The sequence below is a fragment of the Pristiophorus japonicus genome, chromosome 3 (assembly GCF_044704955.1).
Source record: "Pristiophorus japonicus isolate sPriJap1 chromosome 3, sPriJap1.hap1, whole genome shotgun sequence".
Taxonomy (NCBI): domain Eukaryota; kingdom Metazoa; phylum Chordata; class Chondrichthyes; family Pristiophoridae; genus Pristiophorus; species Pristiophorus japonicus.
Genome location: NC_091979.1, coordinates 134,032,944 through 134,045,405, shown reverse-complemented (window position 1 = coordinate 134,045,405; position 12,462 = coordinate 134,032,944).

Below are 12,462 nucleotides of genomic sequence, written 5' to 3'. Positions count from 1 at the left end.
GCCAGAAAACCATTGCCGAAACTTCCGGCCGGGCGCTAAATCCTGAATGTCTAGAAACACCTTTTTCCGCCCTATCGAGGTGTGAAAGGGAGGCAAATTGGCGGAAAATCCAGCCCAAGAAATGCTGAAAATCTGAACCAAAATTTCAAAACATTTGGAAATATGTTGGTCAGTTAGCATTTGCAGAGAAAAAAAAAGTTAAAGTTTCAGTTTAAACTCTTCTTCAGAACTGAAAACTGGGGATGGGTTGGGGGGGCAAGGGGGGGGGGGGCTGGGGGTGGCAGGGGGAGGCATAAAATGGCCAAAAATAGAAACGTGCTAGAAAGCCGGCTCCAACCTGCCGACTTCCGGCTTTTACTCAGTGATGGGCAGCCAATCATCTCCTATGAGGCGAGTTGGCATTTTATATATGTTAACCTGCTTTACAGCTTTAATTGCGGCTGACTATGTTTCCTGGGCCTCAGGAAACCCAGCAGCTGCAGCAAGGTGAGGAAAGCATCAGGGATCACTCCTTGTGGGGCAGAAGGAGCAGATCCTCCTAACGGTCCTACAGCCTCTTCTCCAGCATTCCCCACCTGACTAGAAGCCAAGCCTATCAATCAGGCTGACCTCCAAGCGGGGAACCTGTCAGTGACGTCAGACACATGCTGTGGATTTAAAACACCACAACGGGCAGGAAACCCAGACTTCCAGGTTGGACTTCTGGGTTTCCTGTTTGGTACCGGGCAGGTCAAAAAGTTAAAATTCCCTCCAGTGGGTCGGATCTTGCTGGAAAAATAACAGCATGTTAACAAAGTTATTTATGCGCAAATTGTCCAGAAAGATTAGGGGACTCACCATGAGTTGCGAATCTCCAAAACCTGCTGGTCGATTTATGCCACTTGCATCATACAATCGACATCTCACCCTTAGCTTCCCTGTTATTATTAAAAACTTGCTGGATTTGTACATTACTTGCCCTCAGAAAAATAAGGATGGAACTTAATAGGGCAAGTACCTTTTTAATGACGTTGTAATTGTTAATACAATGCCAAACAACCTCTCTGGCCCAGAAGGGAACAATTTCAACTGTTCAACCCCTTTCCTGCATGCAGTAAATTGCTGTTAGCGATTTTTAAAAAGGCAAATTATAAATTTGACAACTTTTTCTTACCTTTATGTCTCTTTTTTCTCTCTCTTAATCTAATCTTTCGTTCCCTCTCTTTATTGCTTTTTCTGAACCCAATTTGACTCTAATTTAACCCTTTTTCTTGTCCTTTTTCTGTTTCTTTTTCAATCCTTAAATCTCATTGTTAAAGGAGAGACACTGTTTATTCCATCATTCACTAAAGGCCCAGATGTCGATATCAGCTCAGACTTCTAGAAAGCTACAGCACAAAAATTTTCCGAGCTGAAGGGTGTTATGTATGTAATAACTCGATAGACTGAATACTGTAAACTAACACCTGGCTCTGCTTTATTAGGGCCCAAAGTGATTAAATTACATGATGGCTTGCCTTTTATACCTGGGCCGCACACACGTGCACACAGCCCAATGACCTCCGACAGTGGCGCCACCTGGTGGCTAGTAACTCCAAGCATACATTCATGACAATATCCCCCTTTAAGATTTAGTAACAGTCTGTTTACAAAATGATACGGTCCGGGGCTTTCCGCTCCCGAGTTGATTGTCTCAGTTCAACTCCAGCCTTGGGCAAGCGTTCTGAGTCTGTTATGACTGGGGGCTGGGTAGCCGATCTGATGGGAGTGACAATGACCATGTTAGGGATTGAAAGTCCAGCTTCATTGATGCCAGCGGAGTCCTCTGATGACTGAGGGTAGGTTGGTTGGTCACTGATTGTGTCTTCCTCAGACTGTTCTGGTTCATCTGTGTGCCGCAGCTTTATCTGATTAACACATTTCCTGCATATTTGCCCATTCTTGAGCTTGACAATAAACACTCTGTTACCCTCCTTGGCCATAACAGTACCGGCGATCCATTTGGGACCTTGACTATAATTTAGTACATACACAGGATCGTTAACAGAAATGTCGCATGACACAGTAGCGCGATCATGACACCACTGCTCACTTTGAGGTCTGTATTCAACATGATCGTTCAAGTCAGGGTGGACAAGAGAGAGCTTGGTCTTGAGACATCTCTTCATCAATAGTTCAGCAGGGGGGACCCCGGTAAGCTTGTGGGGTCTTGTCCTGTAACTAAGCAATATGCATGACAAGCGAGTCTGCAGTGAACCTTAAGTTACAAGTTTCATACTCTGCTTGATGATTTGGACAGCACGTTCTGCTTGACCGTTAGTTGCGGGTTTGAATGGTGCTGACCTCACATGTTTAATACCATTGAGTTTCATGAACTCTTAAAACTCTAGACTAGAGAAGCAAAGTCCGTTGTCGCTTACAACGATGTCGGGCAGAATGTTGCAGCGCTATTTTTAAGGCAAAGGCAACTGCATTAAAAAATATGTATATGTAACAGTAAAATGGCTGTCAGGGGGTTTCGCAAAGCATGATGGGAATTCAGTTAGCCAAGTTAGCTAAATTGCTGGCTAAATGCTGACACTGCAGTGCCTGGTATCAGGAATGTCTTGAATCAACAACTTGAGACAAGATACCCTAACAGAACACTGCAGTACCTAGTACGGAATGTCCTTAAATCAATGACTCAAGATATGACACCAAGCAACTATGTTAAGATAAGAAAGCTAGGCACCACCAGAACCCAACGAGCAGTACTGATAAGGGGGTCTGGAGAACATCACAAGGACATGAATCAGCCCCAGCTGACATGAACCAAGCATGCAGCCCCCCTAATATGTAGGGGTCAATCCTATTGGCCCAAAGAAACATGTATGTAATCTATAATCGTTATGATTGGATTGTGTCCAGCCGACATGGGCTGAGTAATTGTAATGAACTTTTGTAAAACATATAAATATCAATGAATTTCTTTGTTCGGTGGAGTGGAGTGCCTGGAGTTGGACCAGAGTCTCTCTCCCCACCGGTGTAATAAAGGCCGTTTTGATGTTAGAACCGACCCAGAGTGTCGAGTGATTCTTCCGGGAAAACATTCGCGCTAACATAGACCATGAGTGGCAAACATGACACGAAGGCTCTCAATAGTAGCTGTGGATATACTGTATGTCATGATTATACACTCTATCCATTTGGAATGTGCATCCACCACAACTAAAAACATCTTTCTCAGGAAGGGACCTGCAAAGTTGATGTGGATCCTGGACCATGGTTTAGATGGCCACAACCACAGACTCAGCGGTGATTCCGCTGGTGCTTTACTTAGCTGCATGCAAGTGTTGCACTGATGCACACATGATTCCAGATCAGAGTCAATCCCAGGCCACCATACATGAAACCTGGCAATGGCTTTCATCATGACAATACCGAGCTGAGCGCTATGGAGATCATGTACAAATTTCTCTCTGTCTTTCTTAGGCATAACAAGATGATTACCCCATAATAAACAATCTGATTGAATGGATAGTTCAGCTTTGCGACGGTTGTAAGGTTTGGTCTCATCACCCATTTGCTTGGGTATGGCAGACCAATCAGCATTAAGGACACAATGTTTCACAACCGATAATATCAGGTCCTGGCTGGTCCAGGTCTTAATTTGTGAGCTGTGACAGGGGTTCCTTCACTTTCAAAAGCATCCATAACTAACAGTAGATCTGCAGGTTGTGGCGTCTCCACCTCCGGTGTGGGCAAAGGCAGACGGCTCAGTGCATCGGCACAATTCTCGGTGCCAGGTCTATGGCGAATGACATAATTATAGGCAGATAATGTCAGCGCCCACCTCTAGATGTGGGACGATGCATTGGTATTTATATCTTTGTTTTCTTAACACAATGAAATGAGTGGCTTGTGATCTGTTTCCAGTTCAAACCGAAGACCAAACAGGCACTGATGCATCTTTTTAACCCCATACACACAGGCTGATGCTTCTTTTTCTACTATGCCGTAGGCTCTTTCTGCCTTTGACAAACTTTTATAAACATACGCAACAGGTGGTAGTTTACCCGACTCATTTGTTTGTAGGAGCACACAACCAACTCCATATGACGAAGCATCACAGGCCAATACTAGACGCTTACATGGATCATAATGTACCAGCAGCTTGTTAGAGCAAAGCAGATTAGTAGCTTTCTTAAAAGCTCTATCTTGAGATGCACCCCAAACCCAGTTGTTGTCTTTTCTTAGCAGTGGCTCTAATGAAGTGCTCAATCTAGGTAGGAAATTACCGAAGTAGTTGAGTAGACCAAGGAACGAACACAGCTCCATCACATTCTGAGGCTTGGGTGCATATTTGATGGCCTTGGTTTCCAAATCTGTAGGTCTGATGCCGTCAGCAGCAATTTTCTTCCCCAGGAATTCGACTTCTGGTGCCATGAAGACGCACTTCAAAGGTTTCAGTCTGAGTCCCACTTTGTCCAGACGATGTAGAACCTCTTCCAGGTTGATCAGATGTTCGGCGGTGTCATGATCTGTGACCAGGATGTCATCTTGGAACACGGCGGTTCTAGGGGCAGACTTCAGTAGACTCTCCATGTTCCTCTGAAATATGGCTGCAGCCGAGCGAATTCCGAAAGGACACCTGTTATAGATAAGCCGTCCTTTATGAGTGTTGATGCACGTGAGTTTCTTCGACAGCTTGACCAGCTCCTGTGTCATGTAGGCCAACGTCAGATCCAGTTTAGTGAACGACTTCCCCCCGGCTAGCGTTGCAAACAGGTCATCAGCCTTCGGTAACAGGTATTGATCCTGTTTCGAAACTCGGTTGATCGTAACTTTGTAATCTCCACAAATCCTGACAGTACCATTACTCTTCAACACAGGAACAATGGAGCTGGCCCATTAGATAAATTCGACTGGTGATATGACCCCTTCACACTGGACTCTGTCCAGTTCGATTTCGACCTTCTCCCTCATCATGTCCAGAACCGCCCGAGCTATATGATGGACGAGTCTTGCATCTGAGTCCATGTGGATCTGCCGATGCATGATTCAAACAGGAGGGGAACTTGCTCAGCACTTGAGCACTTGTAGTATCATCCTCCGATGACAACGCTTTGATATCGTCCCAATTCCATTTGATTTTTTCTAGCCAATTTTCTAGCCGAACAGCGTTGGACCATTGCCTGGAACAATCCATAACGGTAAATCATGAACCACACCATCATACGACACCTTGACTACTGCACTGCCAATCACCGTTATGAGTTCTTTAGTGTACATACGCAACTTGGCATTGACTGGACTCAGCTTAGGCCTCACAGCCTTAGTATCCCACAGCTTGTCAAATGTCGTCTGGCTCATTATTAATTGACTCGCACCCGTGCCCAATTCCATCGGTACCGGCACACCGTTAAGTTTCACGTTAATCATTATCGGTTGGCTCTTTGTTCGGAACGCATACAGTCCATACACTTCCTCCTCTGGTATTTCGGATTGCATATCCGGATCCACGCTATACTGGTCATCATCCTCCACGTGGTGTGTCGCAACACGCTTGCTCAGTTGCGGACACATGCGCTGGAGATGCCCCAGTCTTGAACAGCCTTTACAAATGTACTGCTTAAACCGACACTGATGCGACCAATGATTGCCCCCACAACACCAACACGGTGAAATCGGATTCACTCCTGTTGGCGGAACTTGGGCAACCACAGGTCTCGCATACGCAGTCGAATAGGCCCTGTCATATGCAGCTCTGCCAAACAACGACACAATCCTGTTTACAGTACTTGCCAAGCTCCGATTTTTCGATGATATCTGCTTTAAATTTTTGTCCGTCGTCATGCATGATTGGGCAATCATGATGGCCTTGCTCAAATCCAGCGTCTCCGCCGCCAGTAGCTTACGCAGGATCACTTTGTGGTTGATGCCAATTACAAAGAAGTCCCGCAGCATGTCTCCCAACGTGTTTTCGAACTTACATGGCTCAGCTAGATGTCTTAGGTCGGCAAAAAATTCTGACACATCCTGGCCCTCAAACGAACGTGCGTGTAGAATCGATATCGTGAGATGATGATGCCTTCTGCTGGTTTGAGATGGTCACGTACCAGAGCACACAATTCCTCATAGTCCTTGTCCATTGGACTTGCAGGCGAGGAAGATTCTTTTTGAGTCCATAGATTTTCGGACCACAAAGAGTGAGGAAGACCGCCCTGCGCCTAACTGCGTCAGTGGGTTCCTCCATTTTGTTGGCCATGAAGTACTGGTCCAGGCAAGCTACAAAATCTGCCCACTCCTCTCCCTCCACGAATCTCCAGAATTCCAATTGTGCTCATTTTTGCATGCGAAGGTTCTTAAGTTATCTCATCGCCAAATGTTATGTATGTAATAACTCGATAGACTGAATACAGCAAACAGGTACAAACCTGGCTCTGCTTTATTAGGGCCCAAAGTGATTATATTACATGATGGCTTGCCTTTTATATCGAGACCACACACACGTGTGTACAGCCTAATGACCTCCGACAGTGGCGCCACCTGGTGGCTAGTAACCCCAAGCTTACCTACATGACAAAGGGTACAGAGAAAAGTCTAACTAAAGGCATCATCTGGCCCATTAAAGTAAGGGAATATATCTATGGGCAACACCATGTCCTTGAATGTACAGGTATACAGACACCATAAAGAAGTGGGAAGTGCAAATGGACACCAGTCACCAAACATTCTGCCTAGAATGAGCAATTTCATCCAGTCAGTAGCAAACAGGCTGCTTTATAATGTCACTAATCATTCCAGGGGATAAAAGTGGGAAAGCAGGGATGCCGTTAAATTGTCTCATCAGTTTCTGGGGCAAGAATTTGAAAATGGACTGTAACTCAGAAGAAATTCCAGGCCATTAACTTCCTTCATCCATTTTCCTCTCACCTTCCCTTTTTCCAAATTCTATTAATATGTTTGTTTTTCTTCCAGTTTTCAATTCTGGAGAAAAGTTCTGCCTGGAAGGGAAAGGGAAAGGAAATGGAAAGGAAAGGAAAAGAAAGCCTTGCATTTATATAGCACCTTTCACAACCTCAGGATGTCCCACACGCTTTACAGCCAATTAAGTACTTTTTGAAGTGTAGTTAATATTGTAATGTAGGAAATGTATCTATTCTCTTTACAACTGCTGACTGGCCTGCTGTGTATTTCCAGCATTTTCTGTTATTGTTTGTGATACAGTTAGGCATTTGAGATTCCATATGCTCCATAACGGCTTGCTGTTCAGTGAAGTCAAATATCACTGCAGAGATATTAAGAAAGGAGTCCTCCATACTAGCCAACAAACTTTGCAGGGTTCTGTGCACACTCTCAAAGTACTCACTGAATTGATGGTGCTCAGAAAACAGTCTTCCTTGATAGGCAGGTCTTGAATATTACAGTAGTGTATGGAGAAAGAGTCAGACTGAACACTGTGAGCTCAAAGTAAAGTGTGACCTTAATCTTTTATTGCAGGTCTCCAGAGTGCCTCTCCAACATGTGAAACCTTCTTAAATACCTATGCTCCCAAGGGATTATGAGATCCCTTGGGACTCCGGGGAATGAGCCATTTGGTGGTTGTACAGAGTAAATACAAGTCCACATTTATAACAACATTCCTGCCCAAAGTCAATAGGGTAACTACTTACAATGTGAATCGATCTGGAGCCCTTCTTGCCCTTGTTGATCGTCTCAGTGTGAAAGCTGGTGTTGTTGAATCATTTGTTGGGCCCTCGCTGGGCTGCTGTGCAGCTGGCCTTGCTGGGCTGCCTGGTGTGTTGGGCCCTGCAGGGCTGCTGTGGATGATGGGTTCTGCTTCGTGGTCAACCGTGGTGTCGGTTGCCACTGGTGTGTATGTTGGGGTATAAAAAAAGGTAGGGTCCAAGGTGGGTTGCTCAGGATAGTCCGTGAATCTGAGTTTGATTTGGTCCAAGTGCTCCTGGTGAATGAGTCCATTTGAAAGTTTGACCCAAAACACCCTGCTCCCCTCTTTGGCCACGACAGTGCCGGGAAGCCACTTGGGACCTTGTCCATAACTTAATACAAATACAGGATCATTGATTTCAATCTCGCGTGAAACATTTGCGCTATCATGGTATGCACTTTGTTGAAGCTGCCTGCTCTCTACCTGTTCATGTAGATCAGGGTGAACTAATGAGAGCCTTGTCCTAAGTGCTCTTTTCATGAGCAGTTCAGCAGGTGGGATCCAAGTGAGTGAGTGGGGTCTCATGGGGTAGCTAAGCAGGACTCGGGATAGTCGAGTCTGCAGTGAGCCTTCAGTTATCCTCTTCAAGCCTTGCTTGATGGTTCACACTGCTCTCTCTGCCTGACCATTGGACGCTGGTTTAATCGGGGCAGATGTGACATGTTTGATCCCATTACGGATCATGAATTCTTTGAACTCAGCACTGGTAAAACATGGCCCGTTGTCGCTCACCAGGACATCGGATAGGCCGTGTGTGGAAAACATGGCCCGCAGGCTTTTAGTAGTGGCAGTGGACGTGCTAGCCAACATTATCTCACATTCAATCCACTTGGAGTATGCGTCTACAACCACAAGGAAGATTTTACCCAAGAACGGGCCTGCATAGTCGACGTGTACCCTAGGCCGCGGTTTGGAGGGCCAAGACCATAAACTTAGTGGCGCCTCCCTGGGAACATTGCTTAACTGCGAGCATGTATTACATCTGTGAACACAGAACTCTAAGTCCGCATCGATACCGGGCCACCACACGTGGGATCTGGCTATCGCTTTCATCATTACAATGTCTGGGTGGGTACTGTGGAGGTCATTGATGAAAGTATCTCTGCCCTTCTTGGGGACCACTACTCGATTGCCCCACAGAAGGCAGTCTGCCTATATAGATATGTCATCTTTGCGCTGCTGGAACAGCTTTAACTCTTCCTGCATTTCCACTGGGACACTGGACCAGCTCCTGTGAAGCACACAGCTTTTTACTCGAGATAATAAGGGGTCCTGGCTTGTCCAGGTTTTGATCTGCCAGGCAGTGACGAGTGATTGCTCACTCTCAAATGCTTCCATAACCATGGCTAGATCTGCGGGCTGCACCATTTCCATCCCCGTGGTGGGCAATGGCAGCCTACTGAGAGCATCGGCACAGTTTTCTGTACCAGACCTATGGTGGATGTGGAATCGGTATGGGTGGAGCTACAGAATACCAAAGGGCAGAAAACGCTAGTGGGAATTGTGTACAGGCCACCAAATTGTAGTCGTGAGGTTAGAGACAGCATCAAACAAGAAATAAGGGATGCGTGCAATAAAGGTACAGCAGTAATCATGGGCGACTTAATCTACATATTGATTGGGCTAACCTAACTGATAGCAATTCGGTGGAGGAGGATTTCTTTGAGTGTATTAGGGATGGTTTTCTAGACCAATATGTCGAGGAACCCAACCAGAGAGCAGGCCATCCTAGACTGCATGAAGTGTAATGAGAAGGGACTAATTAGCAATCTTGTTGTGCGAGGCCCCTTGGGGAAGAGTGACCATAATATGGTAGAATTCTTTATTAAGATGGAGAGGGTCCTGAACTTAAGGAAAGGTAACTTTGATGGTTTGAGGCGCGAATTGGCTAGATTACACTGGCAAATGATACTTAAAGTGTTGACGGTGGATAGGCAATGGCAAACCTTTAAAGATCATATGGACGAATTGCAACAATTGTACATCACGGTCTGGAGTAAAAATAAACAGGGAAGGTGGCTCAACCGTGGCTAACAAGGGAAATTAAGGATCGTGTTAAATCAAAGGAAGAGCATACAAATTAGCCAGAAAAAGTAGCAAGCTGGAGGGCTGGGAGAAATTTAAAATACAGCAGAGGAAGACAAAGGGTTTAATTAAGAGGAGGAAAATAGAGTACGAGAGGAAGCTTGCCGGAAACATAAAAAATGACTGCAAAAGCTTCTATAGATATGTGAAGAGAAAAAGATTAGTGAAGACAAACGGAGGTCCCTTGCAGTCGGATTCGGGTGAATTTATTATGGGGAACAAAGAAATGGCAGACCAATTGAACACGTACTTTGGTTCTGTCTTCACAAAGGAAGACACAAATAACCTTACGGATGTACTAGGGGACCGAAGGTCTAGTGAGAAGGAGGATCTGAAGGATATCCATATTAGGTGGGAATTTGTGTTCGGGAAATTGATTGGATTGAAGGCCGATAAATCCCCGGGGCCTGATAGTCTGCATCCCAGAGTACTTAAGGAAGTGGCCCTAGAAATAGTGGATGCATTGGTGATCATTTTCCAACAGTCTATTGACTCTGGATCAGTTCCTATGGACTGGAGGGTTTCTAATGTAACACCACTTTTTAAAAAAGGAGGAAGAGAGAAAATGGGTAATTATAGACAGGTTAGCCTGACATCAGTAGTGGGGAAAATGTTGGAAACAATCAACAAGGATGAAATAGCAACGCATTTGGAAAGCTGTGTCAGGATCGGTCCAAGTCAGCATGGATTTATGAAGGGGAAATCATGCTTGACGAATCTTCTGGAATTTTTTGAGGATGTAACTAGTAGAGTGGACAGGGGAGAACCAGTGGATGTGGTGTATTTGGACTTTCAAAAGGCTTTTGACAAGGTCCCACACAAGAGATCGGTGTGCAAAATCAAAGCACATGGTATTGGGGGTAATGCACTGACGTGGATAGAGAACTGGTTGGCAGACAGGAAGCAGAGAGTTGGGATTAACGGGTCCTTTTCAGAATGGCAGGCAATGACTAGTGGAGTGCCACAACGCTCAGTGCTGGGACCCCAGCTCTTTACAATATATATTAATGATTTAGATGATGGAATTGAGTGTAATATCTCCAAGTTTGCGGATGACACGAAACTGGGTGGCGGTGTGAGCTGTGAGGAGGATGCTAAGAGGCTGCAGGATGATTGGACAGATTAGGCGAGTGGGCAAATACATGGCAGATGCAGTATAATGTGGATAAATGTGAGGTTATCCACTTTGGGGGCAAAAACACGAAGGCAGAATATTATCTGAATGGTGGCAGATTAGTAAAAGGGGAGGTGGGTGTCATGGTTCATCAGTCATTGAAGGTTGGCATGCAGTTACAGCAGGCGGTGAAGAAGGTAAATGGTATGTTGGTCTTCATAGCAAGGGGATTTGAGTATAGGAGCAGGGAAGTCTTACTGCAGTTGTACAGGGCCTTGGTGAGGCCCCACCTGGAATATTGTGTTCAGTTTTGGTCTCCTAATCTGAGGAAGGACGTTCTTGCTATTGAGGGAGTGCAGCAAAGGTTCACCAGACTGATTCCCGGGATGGCAGGACTGACATATGAGGAGAGACTGGATCAACTGGGTCTGTATTCACTGGAGTTTAGAAGGATGAGAGGGGATCTCATAGAAACATATAAAATTCTGACGGGATTGGACAGGTTAGATGCAGGAAGAATGTTCCCGATGTTGGGGAAGTCCAGAACCAGGGGTCACAGTCTAAGGATAAGGGGTAAGCCATTTAGGACTGAGATGAGGAGGAACTTCTTCACTCAGAGAGTTGTTAACCTGTGGAATTCCCTACCGCAGAGAGTTGTTGATGCCAGTTCATTGGATATATTCAAGAGGGGTTAGATATGGCCCTTGCTGCTTAAGGGATCAAGGGGTTTCGAGAGAAAGCAGGAACGGGGTACTGAAGGAATGATCAGCCATGATCTTATTGATTGGTGATGCAGGCTCAAAGGGCCAAATGGCCTACTCCTGCACCTATTTTCTATGTTTCTATGTTTCTATGTTTCTATTAGCTTGTTGCAATACACACCCGACACCATATGATCACACATCACATGTTAGTACCAACCGCTTACATGGATCATACAACACAAGCAATTTGTTTGAGCATAACAATTTTCTCGCTTTTACAATGGCATTTTCTTGGCTTTTGCCCCAAACCCATTCGCCCCCTTTTCATAGTAAGACATGTAGTGGTTCTAGCAGGGTGCTGAGACCCGGTAAGAAGTTACCAAAGTAGTTCAAGAGTCCCAGAAACGACCGCAGCTCTGTCACGTTCTGTGGGCTCGGTGCATTCTCGATTGCCTCCGTCTTCGCGTTGGTGGGCCTGATGCCGTCCACTGCAATCCTCCTTCCCAGGTACTCCACTTCAGGCACCAGGAGAATGCACTTCGAGTGCCTTAACCTGAGTCCCACGCAGTTGAGTTGACTAAGAACCTCCTGCAGGTTCTGCAGATGCTCGACTGTGTTCCAACCTGTGACCAAGATGTCGTCCTGGAAGACCACGGTGTGCAGGACTGATTTCAGTAAACTTTCCATGTTTCTCTGGAATATCGCCGCCACTGATCGGATTCCAAATGGACATCTGTTATAAACAAAAAGACCTTTGTGCATGTTGATGCAGGTGAGGCCGTTCGATGATTCCTCCAGTTCCTGCGTCATGTAGGCTGAAGTCAGATCCAGCTTCATGAACGTCTTTCCTCCCGCCAACGTTGCAAAGC